General features: G+C 38.8%; 1 protein-coding gene across 12 annotated transcripts in view; it reads right to left on the bottom strand.

Annotated features, from left to right (window-relative positions):
• SORBS2 (sorbin and SH3 domain containing 2) overlaps window positions 1-21,752 on the bottom strand; it is a 188,267-nt gene extending 166,515 nt beyond the window's left edge. For 3 of the 12 annotated variants that reach the window (XM_058669901.1, XM_058669911.1, XM_058669903.1), the window contains exon 1: window positions 21,014-21,722. The gene's annotated coding sequence lies outside the window, so the exon portion shown is untranslated. Of the gene's footprint in view, window positions 1-21,013 lie in introns of all 12 variants that reach the window. The other 9 variants (XM_058669899.1, XM_058669900.1, XM_058669909.1 and 6 more) reach the window with 8 other exon arrangements.
• Between the last annotated feature and the right edge of the window lie 538 nt (window positions 21,753-22,290).

The raw sequence follows: 22,290 nt of genomic DNA, 5'->3' as shown, positions 1-22,290 counted from the left end.
ATAAGTCAATTTCCTGCAGTCTTACACCAATTTCAGACTTTTTCCCTGCACCATGTGGCATTCTATTGTGATATATTAATTTCTCAGGACTGATCTTCCTGATAAATATTTCTTCTGAGTAAGATTGTCAAGCGTATATATGCACTTGGTGATATATCATTGCTGGACACCTAAATCACTTGATTCTCTGCAAATCACATGTCACATTCTTGATTTTTCAAGATAAAGAGGCAGGAATTGTCACTCCAACAATGCTATCTGGTCATGTTGTCATTATTTCCATGGTATGAAGCCCTTTCAATGTTCATATTGCATATCAGCTACAAACACACATTGATCGAGAAGCTGAGATGTTTGCAATCTGGCCTTCTGCCAAAGGGCCAAGTTACATCGAGAGGAGAGGAAAGAGGAGTTCTGTGTAGCCTCGGTCATAGAGCAGAGGTTAAAATTTGGAGCAGCAGAACAGGTCTTTCCCACACTGCTGTGCAATTCTTCTTCTACTATGTGTGATATTTACTGAGGAAAGAAGATTGCCTTTGAGGAGGTGGAATGAGTACATTACTGACCAGCAAGTCTTTACTTACACAACTACACAGAAGGGTTTCAGAAGTTCTGAAAGAACTGGGTATCCACCAATGACCTTTGATAAAAGTTGCGATATAAGATTTCAGGTCCACAATCATTTTCTAAAGGAGTAAAAATGGTTATGAAAAACAGAACCCTCACGTCTACTGTTAGTTTTAAACATAGTTATGTGGCTGGCTCTTTTTCTTAAAACTAACGTTTAATGACCAGTGATAATGAGAGGAATAGGAACACAGCAATAGCTTACAGGAAATACAGAACAGGAACCCGTTGTTTATCCTGTTCCCAGTGCACATTGCCAGATCATTGTTCAGAAAACTTTCAACAAGGCCACTTCAATGTGGTCTGCAGAGCTTTTCAAAATCAAAATTAAATGATGGAATTTGTCCTTGTAACAGAAAGTGCAATTTTCAAAATATTATTCAAGGCTGTTAATGAACAGATGTTGAGTATTAAAACATTTTTAATATTTATAGTTATAATTTTAAAACTGATGAATGTTGTTGGTCATCACAAAATTATATTAATTAGGAAGTCAATAATTTTCCAGATTGAAATAAATTTAGACACACACATGCAGCATGAAATCACTCTATTTTTGTTTCATGGATTCTGGTTAAGAACCATAAATTGAAGAAACAAATACAATTAACAGGTCATCTTCATACGTTTTTGTCTAGAAATATACTAGAATGCAATGATTAAGAATGTGGTTCTAGAGTTTGTCTAACACCATCAGTTCTTCCAACCTGTGTTGCTTCTAATTTCTATAGCTACCATAATCTCCTTGTACTTTAGTTCTGTTATCAATAAAATAAGAATAAACTGAGTAGTGTGTGATTCCTTTGAGGTGGCGATTAGTTCACTTAATATATGCAAAGTTTTAAAAACTGCCTGATACACAGCAGGTGCTCCATAAAAGCTTGTACATTAGAATCAATACATCTAAGAGAATTTTCTGGTTCTGCCATATATTAATTCCTTGTTTAGGGGCATGATCACAGTACTCTCATCTGAACAAAATGTGTATATCATTGGTTATGTCAAGATACTACTAAAGAGGACTAGAAAAATATAATACATGAGATTCCTGCTAACTCCGAAGAGAATTGCCTACCTATAGAAATCAACAAACAATAATTGCTGATGAGGATGCAGGCAAAAAGGTACCCTAATCCATTGCTGGTAGGAATGTAAAGTAGTGCAACTGCTATGGAAGTCAGGACGGAGATTCCTAAGACAACTGAGGACCCAGCCATCCTGCTCTTGGGAACAGATCCAAATGAAATGAAATCTGCCAAGAGAGAGGTATCTGCAACCTATGTTTATAGTAGTGCAGGTCACAGTAGCTAATATGCAGAAACAACCCAGATGTCCATCAATAGACAAATGGAAAAGAAATGTGATATATTTACTCTAGGGGTTATTACTCAGTCATTAAAAAAAAAAAAAGAATGAAATCTCATCATTTGCAGCAAAATGGAGCTAGAAACCATCATGCTTAGTGAAATGATCCAGTTCCCAAAAGACAAATTCCGTATGTTCTTCCTGAAATGCAACAACTAACACACAGAACACACACACTATTCACACAAGACTATAAACTTTACTATGGAGATTAGCATGCTGGGAAATAATATACACAGCATGTGTCTTCACTCTTGAATAATAGTAGAATTTCCATCATCACTTTTTAAAGATTTATTTTTAGTTTTTATTGGAAAGTCAGATATACAGAGAGGAGGAGAGAGAAAGAGGAAGATTTTCCATCCATTGATTCAGTCCCACAAGCGGCAGCAACAGCCGGAGCTGTGCCCATCCAAAGCCAGGAGCCCGGAGCCTCTTCTGGGTCCCCCATGTGGGTACAGGGTCCCAAGGCTTTGGCAGTCTTCCACTGCTTTCCCAGATCATAAGCAAGTGGGGGAGCAAGGATTAGAACCAGCGCCCATACAGGATCCTGGCACATGCAAGACAAGGACTTTAGCTGCTAGGCTACTGCCCCAGGCCCTCCATTATCATTTGAACTGTACTTTTTAACAAAGATTTACTTGTTTTTATTGGAAGGGCAAAATACAGAGAGAAGGAGATGCAGAGAGAAAAAGCTTCCATCTACTGGTTCACTCCCCAAGCGGCCCCAATGAAGCCAGGAGCCTGGAGCTTCTTCCGGGTCTCGCATGCAGGTTCAGGGTGCCAAGGGCTTGGACCATCCTCCTCTGCTTTCCCAAGCCACAAGCAGGGAGCTGGATGAGAAGTGGTGCAGCTGGGACATGAACCCGTGTCTATATGGGATCCTTAAGTGTGCAAGGCAAGGACTTTAGCCACTGGCCTACCATGCTGAGCCCTTAACTGTATTTTATATTACATTACCTTATGTTCTTATATTTCCTACATCTGTAACAGCATGATGTATTTTTATTTCAGAAAGTTAAGCCTGTAACAGTGAAATGAAAGGCTATGCCATTGTAATAAAATGGGGACAAATAATTAGGGACATTGTCAAATAACTGGATTAAGAGAATTCTCATTTCAGCTAACAGCTTTATCTTATGGTTGACAAGACTGTTTCTTTGAAGAGGCAATTGTTTAAGGAATTCTGTTTTATTTTTTAACACACAGGCAATTATAATATAAAACTTAGGTCTACTGGTTTCTTCCTGCCCTCTCCTCCATTCCACCTCTTCTGTATCTTGATGGAGGGTCTCCACTGGTAACTCCTGTGGATTTCTGTGGCTATTCCAAGCTACGCAAATTTTAAGTGGGTGACCTTCATGTCCTGTTTCTATCCTAAGTCTGTCTGTTTCTTGAATGTGGCAAAATTTGAAGACTTTCAGGACCAATACTCACATTTCAGACTTTCGACTTAACCTATACCACAGCTAAAAGAAACACTAGAGGACCTCTATAGTTCTCCCATTCATAGTTTAAGAATTGGGGTGTCCCAGAGGCACATGTAGGATATGTCAGACTGTTGGAGCCTGCAGAGGACACCTGGTTCCATAGCACAGAAAGGAGGGCAGAACAAATTACTCAACTGCCCTAGAGAATCATGACTGCAAATTTCTGAGCAGAGATTCAGAGGTGGATTGTGTCAACCAATGGACCTTGGGAGGATATTTTCATCCTTGCATCTGTGAGATTTACAGAACTCTTTTCTTTTTTTTTTTTAAAGATTTATTTATTTTTATTGGAAAGGCAGATATACAGAGAGGAGGAGAGACAGAGAGGAAGATCTTCCATCCGATGATTCACTCCCCAAGTGGCTGCAATGGCCGGTGCTTGTCCATCCGAAGCCAGGAGCCAGGAGCTCCTCTGGGTCTCCCATGTGGGTGCATGGGCAGCCTTAAGCTGTCCTTGACTGCTTTCCCAGGCCCCAGGCAGGGAGCTGGATGGGAAGCAGGGCTGCCGGGATTAGAACCGGCACCCATATGGGAACCCTGCACGTGCAAGGCGAGCATCTGAACCACTGCACTATGGCGCTGGGCCAAAGAAATTGACAGAACTCTTGAGCAGAACTCTTGGAGCATGCTCCACATTGGAGACTTTGGGATGACATCACGTGGCCGTTCCCCTTTCCCAAGTATATTGAGGCAGTTGGGAGGCTGCATGTGGCCTCTCCCCTTGTCTCTCCCCTTTCCCAGATACAGAAAGAAGGAAAAGAAAATGTGGAAACAAAGGTCTCCCCCACCTTTCCCTCATCCTGGACACCTCCCACCATAATCAACTAGGTAAATATCACCAAAAATAAGATTTAAAAAAATGGAGAAAAACAAAGTAAAGGAGAGGCTGAGTCTGCCATGAGCATATAAAATAGCATATTTTATAACTTTTAATAAAAAGTAAACACAAATATATGGTAAAAAGTTAAAAAAAAAAGATTGGGGTCCATGGGTGATTCTATAGGAAAATCACTATTGGATTCAGGGCCTGATAAACATTGGTCTAGTGATGAGAGGGAAAAGTGGTATTGACAGCATATTCTGCAGTGGAGATGGGATAAGAATTCCCGGAAGGTCCCGTGTGACTGTACTAGGAGAGCAAAGGCTGCCCCATCGCCACTGTCTTTTGCCTGAAAGTGGCTTTGATAGAGCCCTGTATTCAAACCCGTGATGGACTAAATTAGCAGTTAGTGTCATTCACAATAGCAGGCTCATTTAAGTATCAGGTGATAGCTTCCTTGGGGTAACAAAAAGAGGTTTTTATAGAGAAAAGAGACCGGAACAGTAGAGCAGATATTTGCAGTAATTTTAGTGAGAATAAATTCAGCGGAGTAAAGAATGAAAAGATTATACTCTAAAGAGAAGGACAAATTGTGGAGATTCCAAATTCAAAATTATCACAGGTAGTTGAGGCAGAGGAAGTTATTTGAGAAGTGTAACGTGATCTCAAAAGCAATTAAAATCAGAGAATTAACAATGTTTATAAAAATCAGGAAAATGATTCAAGAAATGAAATTACTTTCAGAAACTATTATTACTAATGCAAGAGTTGCTTAGCAAAAACCCTTCAGAAAAAAACAGGAAACTCATGCATTATGTGAAATTCATTTTATAGCATTCTTTTCATGGCTATCAAAAAGTTCATGCAAAATGATATGAAAAAAAGGCCTGGATTTTAAAATTCGTGCACCAAAATAAACTCATCAATGAATTCCACTTTCCATGAACTTTTTGAAATTCTTTACTAGGGTTTACTTATTCATCATATTTTAGTCTTGCCCTATAAGGAATTCTGTCTGTCAAGACAAATATAGAGGATTAGATTCAGTCATCTTTAGATTTGCATATATGAGCAAAACACTGGCTAAGAGCAGAAGGAATTGGAAAGGACTTAATAAATAGTGCCCATGAGTTGTAGCCAAACCTGAGCTGTAAATGGCAGTATCTGTACTCTTTTTGCAAACCTGAGCTCTTGCTTTCGTGTTACTGATAAAGATCTATCTACTTGGCCTCTTTTTATAAGGTTGCACACATTTGAACACACCTTTAAGAAGCCAAATTGTACTTTTGTACTTTACTTTGGTCAACCACAAAGGTTTTGGAAATTTCAAGTAGTAACAAATACCATGACCTACAAACTTACGAACACCAGCAGGAGAATAAGCTATTCCAGGTTGCAGAGCACACCCAGGTTTAGAATCCAGTCTTTGAGGTGTTGGACTTGCAGATCAAAATCAGAATAGGCCATCTTTGTTTTGATACCTTTGGTCCTCCAGTTAATGTAATATCCCCTCCCCGCTCCACACACCGTTTTTGTTTTTGTTTTGTTTTGTTTAATCACTTAGAAAAGCAGCTTCAGGGGAAGGTCATTAACCCAAAATCAAGATGCCAGTTAAGACCACCTTGGGTGCCTGGGTTCAATTCCCAACACTGACTGCTGACTCCAGCTTCCTGCAAATGTGGAAACTGAGAGGCAACAATGATGACCCAAGGTACTGGGTCCCTGCCACCCTTATTGGAGACTTGAATTGAGCTCCCAGAATCTAACTTCAGCTGATCCAGACTCAACTACTGTGGGTATTTCACAGTGACCCAATGGTTGAGAGTTCTGTTTGCCTGTCTCTCTGTTTCTCACAAATAAATGTTTCGAAAATGTCAGTTTACAATCAAGCTTTGAAGCTTCTGCGTTTCCTTGATATTACCAACAGATCCCTTCATCATTTATGGGAAATGCAACTTAATTTCTTCTACTCCTAACCAACTCTGTAGAAAAATTCTTTCTCTTTATTTGGACTTATCTAGATTTATATAAATTGCAAAGTTACACCAAGATTCCATGTTCCACAATGGAATATGTCAGGCATACTGCAAGCCAAATACATTCTAAATCAAATGACATTTAAAATGATAAGTTACATAATATATAATTCCATATAACCCACCTACTAATTATAAAGTCTATAATTAATTGCTCTAAGAAATGGTGCAAATATGATTTTCTCAAATAAAGTAAAATTGCATGCTATATCTTCTTCTCTTTATTTTTTATTTATTTACTTATTAAAAAGCTTTATTTATTGTTATTGAAAAGGCAGATTCACAGAGAGAAGGAGGGACAGAGAGAAAGCTCTTCTGTCTGGTGATTCTCCTAGTGATTGCAATGGCTGGAGTTGAGACAATCCAAAATCATGAGCCTGGAGCTTTCTTTGGGTCTCCAACACAGGGCCCCAAAGCTTTGGACTGTCCTTAACTGCTTTTCCATGGCACACGCAGGGAGCTGGATGGGAAGTGGAGCAGCTAGGACACAAACCAGCACCCATATGGGATGCATGCAAGGTGAGGACTTCAGCCACTAGGTTACTGTGCCGGACCCTGTTTTTGTTTTTAAAAGAGGTGACAACTTCAGAATATATTAGCTTTTAAAAACAGAATCATTCACATGGGGCATCACAAAACTTAAGCCATATGAATATTTAGAATGATATTTCATTAAACTTTTTATGTAACTAGTAAAAGTTTTCAAAATCCTAGGTGAAAAATTGTCATGTAACCTTGTTGCTATTCTTGATAATTGTACATCTTTTCACCATCTACATTTGGGAAATAATTTTTTTACCTTGAAATGTCTTTCTTTTGACATAAATACATAAAATTCTAATCAAAATTGTTTTAAAGATGTACTTCTTTAATTTAAAGGCAGAGATACAGAGAGAGTGCGTGAGAGAAGTATATTACCCTCTGCTTCATTCCCCATATGGCAGCAACAGTCAGTGCCAGGCAGATCTGAAGCAAGGAGCTAGGAGTTTAATTCACATCTCCCATATGGGAGGTAAGGGTCCAAACACTTGGGCCAGCTTCTGCTGGCTTCCTAGGTCAACAGGGAGCTGGACTGAAAGTGGAACAGCCACACAGGAACTGGCACTACTATGGGATAATGACATGTCATGGGTGATGGCAGCCCACTGGGGCACAACCCCAATGGTACATAAGTTTTGAATTACCTATTTCCAAATCAAAGTGAATAGTTCCTTCTTAGGTTGTGTTTGCCATTTCTGTTTCACGGAGAAGTCACACATCTAGCGTGATTAACAGGTCCATGAACATATCTTGCTAATTTCTAGGCTGGTGAAACTTGTCTCTCATTTCACAAACTCCAAAGGAGCAGGTGATTTGGGATTTAATTTCTTATTTCCTTGAAGCTCACTCACTGCTTCCTCGATTATCCTAACTTTGTCTGGAGAGGAACAAGGGCTGGGATGACAATGAATCATGAAGCTAATCAATAAGTCTATTAACAGGTACTGATTTGTGTCCACACAAAGACACATTATAACTCAAACATTCTCATTTCTCGCTTACATGATAACTGCAGTGGCTACACAAGTAAAATAAATGTATCTTTGTCATTTTATCTGTTGGATTGTACTAATCGCTTCTCCCAAGTGGATAAGGACTATAAACTTCAGGGATTATTACATGATACCTGAGTAGCTGGGAGACTCTAAAACTAGAATTGTTTCCACATGAAAAGAGCCAAGAAATCTCTAGACTCCAATTTTACAGGCAGTCACACTTCCAGATGGTCTTCTCACATTAAAGAAAGAAACTTGAGTATTTTCCTGTTAAGAATGTTAACATCTTCATTCATACAATAGCGGTTAGCCTGGTGTGTCTCTCTCACTTCCTAGATATTCTAAACATGCTTGTCACTCCACAACTTGCTTTATGAACTTAAGGAACAAATTGAGATTGCTTGTTCACATACTCCCGAATTACACCACTTTTTCAAATTCTGCATTGACTTCCTGCTGTTGTCATTTCTTTCCCCTCCACGTTACACTCCTGGAGACATGACCAGTTTTAACACTTTGTTATGACTATCTGATAATATTTGTCTCCTGAAAATTTTGAACACTAAATTGAAAATCCTAAGTTTGATGCAGAGGTGTAAAAGGACATCAGTGTGTTTTTGAGGATATGGTAATGCTATTATGTTTAAAACAGTAAAAATTTCTGTAAATACTTCTCTTTCTAGAAAGTATACAAACTTTGGATACAACTTCAAAACTACGTGGGTTTAAATTGAAATGAATACAGTTTTTTCCTCAGGCCACATTTTATTATCTTCTGATGAGATACATATCAATTCATCATTTTCAGATACAAAACATGGGCAAGATTTTGATGAACATATTAAATATCTAAGGAAAATCTGTTTCATTTATATCTTTCGTTGATGTGATTCACATATTCAGAATTGAACAATTCAGCTCTAAGTAGAAATACATCTTGAGAGTATAAGCTTTGAAACTGGGAAGACTGCTGTTTTGATCCGACAGTACAATGCTAACTTGCAGAGGAAGCTTGCCTCTTGCGATGAACGTTCGTGGTAGAATAACGGATAAAGCCAACCAAGGCAAGGCCCTGTGGTGCATATGGGGCAGTGAATGTCTTCCAAGTAACTTTGAGGTCTGTGACTTTTTGTTTGTTTGTTTGTCTTTTTCTCCTCCTCAGCTCTAGATGAACTAGAACTTGGGTAAGCTCTGTCACTCATTGTATTCGGATTCTTTGCGCTCTCAGAACTGAAAGCTTATGCTTGCTACTCTCTTGACTATGTGAAGGAAAAAAAATTGTCTTTCCCAGAAAACAGGACTACATGCTCTGAGAGGTACTGTTTTCTTCTTCAGGACAGAATGCTATGGTCAACAAAAGGAAATTGTTCACCACAAACATAGCCACAAGGCTCTTGATCCTTTTTGAACTCCAATTGAACTGTGTTTGGTTCCAACCGGGAGAGTTAATCGTCCTTAATCCAGGGGTAAAACCTTCCAGGCTGGCAAACAGGCCCACTGACATTGATTGTCAAGTTGGTGATCAGTTTTCAGTGGCACAGCTTCTAGATAATCTTCCGAATTAAAGTGTATGAAAATTTTAAGAATGAAAGAAAACTAACTGATCAGACTTCTACATTTAGAAAATTCAATGTCTTTTCCTGTGTCTCAGCCTTGCAACATCATAATTAAATGTCTGAACTTGATTAGTGCTACATAAATTTGCTTTGACACTCATCTAGGTACAGCTATATGTGCCTATGTAAAAAAATAATTTCCTAACTTTGAGCAGATTTAGAAAATATGGAACTGAAAAAAATAGCAACTGTTCCCTAGCTCATGATAAAACAGTAGTAGTTACTGATGGCCCGGGTTGCTTTCCTCTTTCACTACTTATTATTGTACGATTTCTGATCTTCAAGAAAAAAAGACATTTGAGGCTCACTTGTAAGTAAGTCAATGTTTCCCTGAAGCCTGCAAGCAAAAGTATGGAGTGAATGATAAAATGAGAACTGTAACATTTCCTTTTGGGCAATCTGTAGATTCCACAAATGGGCAGCCTAGAAAAATGCTTAGCACACAGGGTAGGGCATATGGTGAGCCATGTTTGAATCCGACTTTCCCCACATCTGTGACCCTGCACAAGTTGTTTAACTTTTCTGAGCCTGTTTCCTTTTCTGTAAAATGAGAATAATACCCTCATCAGAGTGTTTCTGTGAATAGTCAATGAAAAGTATTTAAGGAATTTGGCATGCTGCCTGACACAGTACGCATTTAGTGAATAGCAGCCATTCTTATTATTGGTAAGAACACTTACCGTTATTGAATATTTCTAAATAACACAGCAGATCACAAAGCTACCATACCACGTGACATGAAAACTAATTTAGATCACACTAAAAAAAACATAATTATGCGAGTAAATCTTTTGGAAAAAGACCTTACAATGCATTCTCAAGCAAGTACATTTGGACTGTGGCTTCTGTTAGTACAGTTAATGGTAGGGTGACTGTTCTTTGGAATTGGAATCTTTAGAAAAGGAAATGTCCCACATGTTGATTCTATTAACATTTTATAACCAATACTGTGCACACATAGCCACCAAAAGATAAGTGTGCCTCAGTACAGTAGAATCTAATGAGCAAAGGATCTGGAAGTGTATTGCTATACTCTCATAGAAGTTTCTGAGTTTTAAATTGGGCAACAATAGTTTCATGATAATTAAAATTTTAGTGAGTTTAATACTAAGACACTGAATTATTTCTCTGTTGTGGAAAGGCATTTTTATTTATGGAGTTTTTGCTTTGTCTCCATTCAAACTTTATTACATTTTAGACCTCTGGGAAATCCCCATTTCCTGTTCATCCCAGGACATTTTTTATAGATGACATAATTATGATTTCCTGAGAGCCAGTTTATGCCAGGCACTGCGGTGTGTATGTTGCAAGGATTGTTTTACATAAAAGAACTCATGGTCCTTTGATATAGAGTTTCATATCTCCATTTTTCACATTCCAAAGGATGAAGTTGAGGATATTGCTGCCCCACTATGACACTTGAGAAAAGAGCAGAAGCAAGAAGTTCTCTCTAACCTGCTCTAACATTCCTCCCTGAGGATAAAGGTGTCCTATGTGGGGCACAAGACCTTCATGTGAGACATGTTCACTCTTCCACAGGAGCCCTCATTCCTAAACACACAGCAAATCCCACACACACAGGCTTTGCTGAGTTCCAACACCCTCCCCAACCCTTCCCCATTAGATTCCTATAGATCAGTCCTTCTTTACAAGGATTTACTTCATCCTACCTAGTAGAAACATACACAGGTTTCCTGGTTTCTTTGGGCCTTCATTTCTGAAAGTCCCATGCCACTTAAATGTGGCACAGTGGCTGAAGCTGCTGCTGGAGATGCTGCTATCCCATCGGAACCTCAGTTATGAGTCCAGACTGCTCTGCTTTCCATCCAACTTCGTGCTAACGTGCCTGGGGCAGGCCAGAGGATGCCACCAATGGCAGAGACCTGACCTGCTGGCCTCAGCCTGGCCCCAGCCATTTTAGCTGTTGTGGACAGTAAACCAGTGGATGCAAGATTCTTTATCTCTATCTGTCCCCTGCCCTGTTTTTCCTCTTTCAAATAAATAAGTCTTCTGGAGAATCTAAAATTAATTTGTATACCTTCTTCCCAAACATGCGTTTTCCATTTCTTAATGTTCTGAGACAGAAGCCCACTCCCTGGTCCCACATCCAGATCCCAACTAAGTATCACTGATTCCATCTGCATAACCACTTGATTCCAGTCCTATCAACCCAGACCTACCGTCAGCCTTAGCTGTTTTTGCTCTCTCCTCCTGGACTGCTGCGTAGACCTCCTAGGAAGAATCCTTGACTAAAGTCTCACCCTACCACAGTGGCACTGATAGATCACTTTCCTGTTTGCAATCATTCAGCACCTCCCTGTCTAACTTTGGTGGAACAGGTGGGCACCCTTCCAAGGCCCTGTTCTCCTTGTCCATTTTTGCTTTCTATCACCCCATATCGGGCACCCTGCATTCCAGTCATACCAAACAGCTTCCCTTCTCTAAACACACCCCTCTGGGCCAGGGTGCTTTAGCACACACTGTTCCTTGGTCAAGGTGAGCCAAATACATCACAGGGTAGACATCCACAAGCTCTTTAGGCCGCTATTGAAACACATCCTTGGGAATGCCTCAGAAGCTTGGCCACAGCAATACAGCTGACATCAGATTGCCCTTCCTTCTGTGCCCTCACACACCTTATGTATGCACTCCTTTACTGAATTACAACAGCCTGCTTTGAAGATGGTTTAGCAGTCAATGTTTCGAATGCATCTGAAACATTCAGAAGGGTGATTGACAGAGCAAGTTGTGATCTTCTTCCAAAGGTTATTCTTTCCTGAGATGCTGAAATTGTCTTTCCCTGACCATTTCCTGTGTTCTTGATTTGATTGGATATATTGTTACCCATCAGATTTTCATACATATGATCTTTACTTTTTCCCACATGAAGAAATGCTAATCTCTCTTTTCTAATTAAGTCAACCTTAGCAGGATACTGATTCTACGCTAACATTTGTTCGGTGCCTCTGACATGCCAGGGGCTACACTAGTCAATCCACAACTTTCTCAGAGGTAAGTGTTGCTGCCTCTTCTCCATAGGCAGAGCAATAGAGACATAAAAGGGCCTAGAGCCTGTTCTCCTTTGTGGAATTAGCAGCTACCGAGCTGGAAACCTATTTTGAATCCATGTAACTAAATACCCCTTCATTCAATCCCCCATCAACCCAGGCTCAGTGCTCTCCATAGTTCCCACGTTCTAGACCCCCACTCAGCAGTTAGTGTTCTTTCATGCCCTGTTTCCCTACATGGGGTTTTCCTCCATCTGCAACCTCCACCTTGGGTTTGTATGTGTCTGTCATGGTGCAGGAGGGTTCAAGCCCATTCTGTACTGTGTCTTCCCCTCCCCCCATTGCTTGTTCACTTCTATTTCAGAGCTTGCAACACTGTGCACTTATTAGCACCCTCAGCACTGTCCTCAAGGACTATGAATGGTCCTCGAGTGTAGCACCTTCAGTTAGGCACTGCTGAACTTGCACACGCCTATGGGTGCACAGCACTGGCTTCTAGAATGAGAATGACAGCACTTGCCAACATTTCTGAGTATCTTCCGCATGCCAAATCCTGCTCTACACAATTGAAGGGCACAGTCCATTTAATCCCCATGAAACTCTCAATTTATTATTTTAATTCTTAGTTACTTATCCTAGTGAATTAAAGTGGCAATACATATAAATCTTCAAGAGAAAAGAAATGACTTTTGATCAAAACAACTCTATAAATTAACTGATATTTGCTTAATATGACAGTTTTTGTTAAGTTGTATGTTTCTAATTACTGCATTTGGACTGGTTAAATCCAAATATCTTTTTTTAAGTAAAGAAATTAAGATTCTATTATTTCTGAGTATTTTTAAAAGATTTATTTAATTTTGTTGGATAGTCAGATACACAGAGAGAAGGAAAGACAGAGAGGAAGATCTTCCATCTGCTGATGGGTAAGAAAACCTAAAACTGTACAAAATGTATATTAACAGTCAAATAACCTAAATTTTATCTATACATTTGCAACTTGTGCATGTACAGTTGGAGCTGACCTCCCCTCACGTTGTACCCAGAACTTAGGATCTTCTCCACCCACATTTTTCCTTTGCCAAAACTCCCTTTCAATATCAGGTGAGGTCAGAAAGTGCATGATCATAGAGTATTTTGAGACAAACTTAAAAATCCTGGAAGAGGAAAGTTGGAAGACTTGCCGTTGCCCTGTCAAGCCCATCTACCTACCAAAGAGAAAGCTCCAGATGCTACAGTCCATACAGCAGTTTGGAGCCAAGGGTTCTAATTACTTGTGAGGTAAATATAACTTAATGGTAGTTTCCAAAGCATTTGTTGCTAAGCACTACACTGGCCTGATGAAACTACAGTTTTATTTTTTAAAAAAATAGTCTAATATTTTCAGAAGTGATATTTGAAATGTCAGTATGGATCATTCTGGCTTTCTTTTTTTTTTATCAGATCAATTTTTTTCAACCTCTCAGATACATTAGCTGGAACACATATAGAATGATCAAAAATACTTCATTTTTGGTGGAAATTGAAACACTTGAGTTATGAAATGAGCACGTCTCCTAATTCCTTCTGAACTTCAGAATTCTTTTGGTTAAGGGACCTTATTGATGATAAACACTCTAAAGGCTTTAGTTCTTCTGGACCCTGATCATTAAGCTCCTGTTCTTGAGTACTAATAGGCTTTGTCTGTACTACGGAAATGCAGGGGCTCTTCCCACAGGCATGCATCCAAAAAATGAAATAAAATAATGAAAAGCATGAAAGTAACCATGGCGTTTGGGAACAAGGAAGTTCATGAATGGATCATTCCTCAGGAAGTACAGTTTTGTGATCATAATCATTTAGTTTTTGAGAGAGGCAAAATTCAATAGCAGAGTTAAAAACAGTGACCCAGAGTTCTGAGGGCATGTTTTGCTAATTCACTATAAGGGAAGCACAAGTTTAGGGTACAAAATGATTACAATGTGATATCATCCCATGTCATAATATACAGATTAAAGAAATTACTTTACCAGATAACTGACAGAAGGAGGCACTGAAAGAGCCTTTGGGACTTTGGGTCACAAAAAAGTGATTTTCAATCAAACTACATTATTTATGGCTGATTACCTTCTGCTTTTATAAAGTACAGATGGTGATGATTCTCTACTGTCAATAAATATGTAATAAATTCAAAATGTGGTCTCAATGGTACACTTCAGAAGGGAGAGTTTTTAAAAGTCAAGTGAAAATTCATATTAATTATTATAGAAATAAGTTATGTTAACTTCATGTTAAATCTATTGTAGAAAGGAAGTCAGTGATACAATCAGACATCAGGCCACATGTCAAATAAAAAGTTATGTTACTAAATAAAGTCAGTATCAAAGAACTCAAAATATATTATCAGTCATCTGAGTTACTGACCTGAAAGTGCCCTTTCACCAAAACAGACATGTTTTTCAAAATAAATAATCTTTTTCTCTGGTAAGGGAAATGATTATGCCTTCCCATATTTTACTGCTTTCTTGATTAACATATAGTTAAGTGGCTCCGGAGACTCAATTCTGGAGAAAAAGTCTGAGTGATTTCACTGAGTCAAGATATTTTTAGTTGTATCCTGGTTTCCTCTACTGAAGCCTTGATGACTTACAAAGGATCACTCTGACACTGATCTCAGTGTTTTACATAAAAAGCATGCTATCCAAAAACAGACACAATATCTCTATAATATGAGAGAGAGCGAGAGCAAGGAGAGATTAACCTCCCACCTGCTGTTTGCCTCCCTGAAATGCTGAGCCAGAGTGAAGCCAGGAGCCCTTGGATCCATGCAGTTTTACGGGGGTTGGGGAGCACAGGGACTCAGACATTATGGTCATCATGGTCATCAGTCACAACTGCACAGATGCATAATCAGGAAGCTGGTTTGGAAGTGGAGGAGCTAGGACTGGATCTGAGATTCCAGTTTGGCATGGGGACACCACTGGCGAATTAGCCCTTAGACCTGCTGTTAACACAGCATTTGCCCCTATATCTTACTTTTAAAAAAATAGCATTTTCTTAGATTTGTGTGTTTTCCTTTGATGATTTTTAAAAAGTCAGACAAATTGCTAAATCATCACATTATCTCTAATTCAAGCAATACTTTCTGATCATGTCTCAGCATTGGCAGAAAACACAGTCAAGATCAGATTCCTGGGAGCCTTCCATTCATTCATTAAACACAGGCTGAATATTTAATATGTTGTTCTCTTTGTGGGATGCTTCCAGTGTTCCAGCTGCTAGTGTAAAGCAATTTGAATTTTTCCTGTCACTGCTGTTCTGCCAAGCAACCTGCATTTTGTCACTCGCTTTTGTCACCACTCTCCTGTCTTCTGCTGCCTAAATTGATTTAAGCTAGTGGTCCAGGTTTAGAGAAAAACACAAGTCCATTAAAACTGCAACAACACAAATAAATGGTTTTAAGTTTTCATCTTAACTACAACTACAAGTAACACTATACTATGTAAATCTCCAAATCTATACATTGGGAAATTTATTTTAACAATCAATTATCCCTCACAGGATAAAATGTGTGCACTAACATATTTGCTAGATGAAGTGTGGTTGCTTCAGAAAGTGCTGCAACTGTGCACCAGATGACACAATTAGCACCAGAACAGCTGACAGTTTTGTTATCTGGATTCCACTGTTAATTTTAGCACAGAGGACTAAAAAGATTAGGTGTGAAGGTATCTCGATAAGCTACAAAAGAGCTCACTTTTTAGTATCAGTTTGCTGCTCTTTTAATTCTGTTGTTTTGATAGTGGAAAATACAGGCAAACTGCATAAAGGATCACAGACTGGTATCAAAATAAGCCAATGGAGCAGAAATAGCCAAATCTCATCAACAGGTGGAAGGTGACTACCCAGTCCACAGCATAAGCGGTTCCACAGTGGTCACCACTTCAGTGGATCAAACATCCCCGATTGGCTAGCTAGTCCCAGCTAGAAGTAGCTATAGGGGTTTCTTTTCAGAGGAGACTAGCATTGCCTTTTATAATGATGAACATCTCCAATGGGATTAGAATCTCATGATCTTTTTTTTGTTGTTGTTGCATTTAAACCCTTACCATATCTTTTGATATGCTCAGAGGATCTTTATAAGTGTTGCTTATCTTGGGTAGAAGCCCAGTTTGTTCCTTGGTAGGATTCTTCATACATAGCAGATTCTTAACAATTATATTCTATTAGTCTCTGAAGACTGTCACATTTGGTACAACATCAGGTTTGGAACCTAAAAGGTTATGGTAGTTTAAGTTGTCATATTCATCTATTTCAGGGGGAAAACTATCTAGAACAGGAATGTGAAAAGAATCATTTTTACAATGATTTGACTAACTCCCCTATTCAAAACAGGATAGGGTTCATTACAAGTCAGTATTTCTGAGATACAACTTACATGATTGAAAAAAACGTGAAAGAAGAAACCAGTGTCCAATTAAAAAGAAGTTTCAAAAGCAAGCAATAGCACACATGAGTAGAAAAAATACAATTGTCATTGAATTTAAAAATGATATTACTTATTAAAAATAAATTTTCCTAGATTATTATTTGGATATAAAAAGAACTAAAGGAAAGGGTTTAGAATACAACTAGGGTTTTTTTTGATGAGAGGGAACTTTTTAAAAAAGATTTTTTTTTTATTAGAAAGGCAGATCAGCTTTACAGAGACAAGGAGAGTCAGATAGATCTTCTACTCACTGGTTCACTCTCTAAGTGGCTGCAACTGCTGGAGCTGAGCCAATCCAAAACCAGGTGATAGGAGTGTCCTCCAGGTCTCCCACAAAGGTGCAGGATCCCAAGGCTTCAGGCCTGCTTTTCCAGGTGATAAACAGGGAGCTGGGTGAGAAGTGAAGTAGCCAGGACATGAACTGGTGACCATATGGGATGTTGACGCTTGCAAAGCGAGGATTTAGCCATTGAGTCATTGCACCGGGGAGGGGGAACTCTTCTTTGAAAGTAAATTTTTTTGTTCAATTCAGAAAAGTAGAAGTATTCTGAATTTTGCTGAAACAATGCTTTTCTAAGGGATAGACTTAATTCTAGGGCTAAGTATACCTGAGCTGTATAGGAAAGAGGAAATCACTGTCTTTTTGGAGAACTGATACTTTGTGTTTGGAAGACCAGGGTATAATAATGAGTGGCATAGTTTTGTGAGGGCATGTCATGTTGCCAACCCAGAAAATAAAAACCTGTCTTTGCTAGTTCCCTGTTATTTATTCAACTAACAGTATCTTAATGGTGCTTATGTTGAAACGAGACTTTTTATTTGGCAATATTTAGAATTGGGTTGTAGAGTGTTTTGTGAAATGCACATGTATTAAGTTTTACAAAAACAATATGAAGATTTTTTCAAATGTTTATGTAATTCTTATTAGCGATAGTTTAGTATTTAATAGGTTTTTTGGTATTGGAATTGTTAGTTTGAGTAACTTCTAGAAAATGATATGATAATATCACATATGCAATTTCTCAATATAAAATGCAATGACAACCCATTTCCTTACACTATCAAAAGTAGATCTTTAAAGAACTCTTTGTAAAGATTCAATTATTTTATTCTTCAAAATATATTTACTTAAAATATAAACTATTAAAATGATACAGAATATTATAGAATCATGTTTTCTGAAATGTAATTACTGTATAAAATTTAAAATAATTGTTAAGCATGGTTGGTTGTTAAGACTGATAAAAACCACCTGCAGCCTCATCTATTATTTAATTATGGCTTGCCATGCATTAAAATATTATAGCCAACAAGGAGTCAAAATTTTGTAAAGCAACTAAACTGAATCTTTAATGAATAGCTTGCTAATAAAAAATGCTGTTTATCTTATTTTTATTATAAACTTAATGCTATGTATAACATGGAAACATCTAGAAAACTCCATTTACATTTTATATATTGTGAATTCTCTTAGAAAATTCTGATATATTTAATGTAAGACACATTTCTTTTGCAAAATTGAGATACTTTCATATCCAAGAAATTGAGGCTTCACTATTTTTCAATGTTTTGAATTTTTGATAAAAGACAGCTTTAGGACTCCAATTATGGGGTCAAGTCTACATTTATAGTAACTAATAAGAAAATAGTAAAATTCAAGGCTACTGGTGCACTGTCTGAATGCCAAGTCTAGATACCAGACACAGCATTGTAGAATCAGAGCCTTGAGAAGTCTGGGAGCAGAGACACAGGGTAAGACAGACAGAACTACAGACCTAAGATACAGTTGCAGCTGGAGGAGGTGTCGAGGGTCAGTCTGTGGAGACACTCCAGCCTGATTCTGAAAGCCACAGCAAGGCTGGTTGCCACTGTGGGGAGATCTGAGTAAAAATCTATTCAATAGGAACTTTATACAGTGTGTGCTGGAAGCTATAAAATATTTGTTATTGACAACAGATGAATCAGAAAGAGGCAGAGAATTAAACAGCCAAAATTCAAGTAAAAATCAAGGTGCAAATTCTTGAAAAAGAAGCTTATGTCTTTGAATGTTATTCTCAACATTTTAAAATTAATAACTATATAGAAGTGCTGAACAGAATTGAACCTAGAGTGTTTTGTTTCATCATCTATCATCTATAAGGGTTATTAATAGAGGAGAAAGGTAATACAGACATACTGTTTGTATGCTATGCTCTCTGTGGGCTAACTTGTCCCATGGTGGTACTACCAGAAAAGTAACAAGGCTAGGCACTCGGGTGCGTCTTTGGTGTTTCTACACCTTGCTTTAAAAAATTCCCCCAAGAAAAATGAATCCAAAATCACTTCCTTCCTGCAGGTCTTTTCACTGCATTAATTCTAAAACTGCCTTGGCAGTATAAAGCTCTGCAGGGAGCTCCGTTGCAGAGAGAACTTCATTCTGCAGCTGAGGGCTTTCAGTTAGTATTTTTATTTATGGATTTTGACTTAGAACTTCACATGTTTTTGGTTTTCCTTTGCAAACTAAGCATGAGTGAAGCGTGAGGCTGTTGCCTCCCCAAGGTAACTCCTGTAACGCTGCCCACACCTATCAGCATGTTTCCATTTGTTCTTTTCAACATTTGAACACGATTCTCCACAGTGAGATTCCCAAGTCTGCATCTTCATGTCTTGAGTATGGGTGGAATTTAGTACAGAAGTTGTTTTTTTTTTAATTCCTAGATCCTTTGTAATTCTCTTGAGGCTATATTAATGTCACTAGAGTGATTCATGCTTGTTCAAATCGGTGCAAATTATATTTTACTTATAATTGTAAGGAGATTTCACGGTTCATCACAGTTTGGGGAAAAAGCAATTCAAAACAAATTTCTTAGAAGTAGATCTCAGCTGCTATGAAAGTTTCATGTCAGATTCCACCCCTGTTAGATAGAGGATTAACTCCAAATTTGCAACAAATTTTTTTCAGTGAATAATTTCAATATCATTATGAACGAACTGACATTTCTGATAGACAATGAATTGGCTTAGGTAAAACTGAAACGTTATATTAAAACAGAATTTAACCATTACTTGGTCATTTCCTTACCAGGGCTTTTGATTTGACTGACCAGTTTCAATCTACAGGAACAGCTTTGTTCCTAAGCGACTATAAATCAAAGGACTACTCACCAAGGGGTAATTCCTGCTGTAATTCAAAGTCTGTGCTATTATCAGGGAGCCCCTGGCAGTAAACACCACTGTAAATATTAGCCAGCACTCAGATGGGGTATGTGGTGTTGTGGTTCCACTCCCTCCTTCTGTAACCTATCTGGTGGTGAGAAAAATTGTGCAATAAAACAAGTTTTGCCGCCACATACTATAGTCCTGCTTGAGCTCAAGGCGGGGACTTCGCTTCCTTTCTTTTTTTTGCATTCTGAGCCCCAGGAACACAATGAGGGTGTTGTGCTCTGGGCTACCCTGGCATGCAGGATACTCAGAAAGGAGGTGTGAGTAGCTTCCAATACCTACACTATTTGCTTTATAACTGTCCCTTAACTAAATCAAACAGCACACAGCAGACACCCTGGCCAGAATTAGCAAGTACAAAATCCATGGGTTAGTATGACCTACACAGGGGACAGCATTTCTTAAAAGTATACGTAGGTATTTGAAGAGTTCAATAAATCCTTTACAAAGCTTAAAAACAAATGCTTCTTAATGTACAAGAAACTGGCATTCCATTTAGTTTTCTTATATGTCAGAGTGCAGGTCATAAAGGAATCCATTGTTTGAAGGAGGGCAAGGTTGCCTGCAATGAAATCTATCCAGAACAACCGGCCGTCACAGTTTGTTACAACAACAGATAATGATTTTAAACCCCAAGACACAACAGTCATGTTTTTCAATCATACGATTTCTAGAACCCAAATTCACGGAAGCAAATCTTTATGTGAATGTCTCTGGCACTATCTCGTGGAAACATGTACATCATCTTGATAAATTCAGATCTCATACACTCCCAGTACATCCTGCAGGTTAACTTTCGTTCTAAGTTATTTTTACACTGTGTTTCCCAAAGGGAAAAAGAGCTTACCTCTATCAGTTAAGTGGGATGCCCAGGAAGCCCCTTCTCCACTCCAGCCTCAGCGTGCAGGCAGATGCTCTGTGAGCCAACAATCTGCTAGCAGGAAGCAGGTACACCCGGGAGCGTCCGCCTGCGTTCCAGTCCAGTGCCCATCTGAGCACACCTGCTTTTTCAGACCTGCCGCTCATAAGCAGCAGACACACGCGGGACCGGTGTCAACACAGGGCGACACCCTCCTTCCAGATCACTGGTTTTCAAGGCAAGCAGCGAGAGAGCCGCTGCGATGATATTGCAGGGGAGGCTTGCCTTTCCCAGACAAAACCCCTTACTGCTGCCGGATAGCAGATATGCAGCATTCTCACTCCGCATTCCACGTTCTCCAATCAGCTAATTGCAGCAGCCGTCAGCAGCTCGTCCAAACGGCAGCTTGCGGGCATGCGTGGCAGTAATCATTGTATACTAACATGCCTACCGCTTCTTGCGTCTCTGAATGGATTTGGACAAAAAAATAAATAAACCGCTCCTTCCAGGATGAAGCTCAGCGGAACATCCCACACTGTTTTCCATAAGTAAAATGGCTGGTCCTTTCAACCCTGCCGCAGACAGCTCACTGGGTTCCACAGGCTTTCCGTAGCCATAGCAACAACCAACAGCTAGGCTAAGCAAGCATGGCCGATCATGTGCAACACCCCACGACACAGCTTGTTAATTTCTTTATCTTTTTTCCCCCCAATCCTGCTTTCTTTCTAAACATTTCACTGAAAGAAGAAGTGTTCGAATTTCTTGACTTTCCTGAGGAATTTACGTTATTATTGAGCAGGTGCTGCCTATGGTAATCGAGGAAGTGACGCTCTGCACCATGCGCCCTCTATCCAGGTTAATAATATGCAAATCACCAGAGAGACCCACATTGCAACCTTTGTCAAAACAAGTTCTATCTTCGAATCATAGAATGAGCATGAAGGTGATTGGCAGAGAAGGGCAGTATGCTTTTTGTTTTGAATGATAATCTTACAGCTGCTGGGCTGAAAACAAAGCCCTGGAATGGGTGCTCAGGGTCAAAATAGCTACATTACGACAGCCTATGTTAATAAGATTTAAAAATGTCTTTTTGTAAATGGATTCCATGTATCCTATTTTAATATGCTTTGCAAATTTTATACAATTCAGAGTCAACATTAACTCAAATGCTTATTATTTCTACTGTAGAAGATGTTTCCTTAACTAAGCATTTTATTTGTAGTTTAAAAATATATTTAAAAATTCCAAATCAATTTAAAACTCCT

Source organism: Ochotona princeps, chromosome 11, assembly GCF_030435755.1.
Source record: "Ochotona princeps isolate mOchPri1 chromosome 11, mOchPri1.hap1, whole genome shotgun sequence".
NCBI classification, from domain to species: Eukaryota; Metazoa; Chordata; class Mammalia; order Lagomorpha; family Ochotonidae; genus Ochotona; species Ochotona princeps.
The sequence above is the reverse complement of the archived record's forward strand: the minus strand, read 5'-3'. Positions and strand labels throughout refer to the sequence as shown.